The sequence below is a fragment of the Ceratina calcarata genome, unplaced genomic scaffold, assembly GCF_001652005.2.
Source record: "Ceratina calcarata isolate Rehan_Ccalc_2016 unplaced genomic scaffold, ASM165200v1 scaffold117.2, whole genome shotgun sequence".
Lineage (NCBI taxonomy): Eukaryota > Metazoa > Arthropoda > Insecta > Hymenoptera > Apidae > Ceratina > Ceratina calcarata.
This window is the reverse complement of record NW_017132657.1, coordinates 452158-453881: the sequence shown is the minus strand read 5'-3', so window position 1 is coordinate 453881 and position 1724 is coordinate 452158.

Here is a 1724-nt window from a genome sequence, read left to right as displayed (position 1 = left end):
TGATAATAAAAATATAAAAGGGCAACTTAAAATAGAAAATTTAGTGAATGCAATTGCGTTACTTAATGAATTTATTAATCAGAAAATTGAGCTTTGATAAACACGAGTTAGAACGGTGACTGGAGTATTACAAGATTAATTTGTTTTAATATGCGATTCTCCTATGGGTCTTACACAGTGCATAACATATATAATGCAACCACTGTTCAAAGACTTATGAGACGAGGTACACGTACACGTGGGTGGTATGTAGGCCATCGTCTGAAAAGTTTACACGCGATAACCTCTAGCGCTCTGTCAGTGACACCGCACTGACGGGAAACGGTAGGTATCACGTACGAGACTTTCACGTGCGTCCGACACGCGTTTTAAACAAATTCGCGATGCCAAAACACGTCCGTCAACGCCCGAATCGCATTGCGAATCGTGTGTTGAACAGCGGTGATACACTTTCGTCTCTTCGCAAACGTTCCCAGTTTTTCCTATGCGAAAAATATACGGTTGTATATTTACTATTAAATATGGATAGATAAAAAGTTTTTATTTTAATTGTGCAAATATGATAATTATTATCATTGTATAATTGTAGTGCATTAAATATGAAATTGTCTTGAAAAAGTTGATTTATTTCCTTAGCTTCTTATTAAAGCAAGTCGGTACAGATCTTTCAACCTACTAAACTTGATTAATTACTTCTGTTCTAATTCTTCCTTTTTATGCTCCGAAGCGGACAAAACTTTGCGCGCATCGTAGCGCTACGTGAAAACAGGTTGCGAAAGAATACAGTCTCCGTACAGAGTGAGTTTCCACCTTAGAATTCAAGGAACTTTGCACGGTCCCACCCCCGGTTCGAACAATGGCACCGTGCGCGCCGTTGACGCGGCGGCGTTCGCGACGAATTTCTCGGAATTTCGCGAACTTTTCATTCCCTCAAGAGTCGCTTCAGCATCGCGGCTGCAGCTCCATTCAATTCTATTCGCGACGAAAGCGACTAGAACTATCTATCTGTATCTCCCGTTCACTCCCACGCGCGCCCCCCCCCCCCTACGTAACTCGGCACGCTATTTAACAAACGGATACTCACAGAACGTGGAGCGTAGCCATGTCTTCAAAGTCCGTGTTGAATATCACCGAGATATTGTTCCCCTGGAGGTGCCTGGAAACAAAAGAGCAAAGCATTGAATCTTATAGCAGAGTCACAGTGGATAGAGTCAACAACTGGCCCGGCGCCGCGTCGAATTAAAGCTTAAAAACGCGATTCCTGTTTCCTCTCGTAAAAATTTCGTTGCCTTCCACTCGTTACTTTTTACGGAAAGGAGAACCCTTGGCGTTTTCACTAATTCTATTTTACCTGCCCCCGGTTCGAACGCACCTTTTGCCCGTAACAACCCTTACCGTTAACCCTACTCGACGCGTGTTTATTTGCCGCGAATAAGTATTTCTGTCTCCTCTGGTAGCGCAAATATTTGTCTCTCTGAGCGACGACACAAAAGAGCAACCTTCGGAGAAATTTCATCGCGAGCCCTTTTTACAACCCCGTTTTAAAACGCTGCCGCCACTCAAAGCGGCCCACGCCGTGGAAACGAACTCATTCGACCGTAAATCCGGATTTCAACGCTCTGTCGCGTGTTTCTGTTTTCCTTTATGCAGACGCCGTGCGATTATTTACAATTGTATACCCCCACGAATGTATAAAAGATATGATATCATTATCATATCTTTAA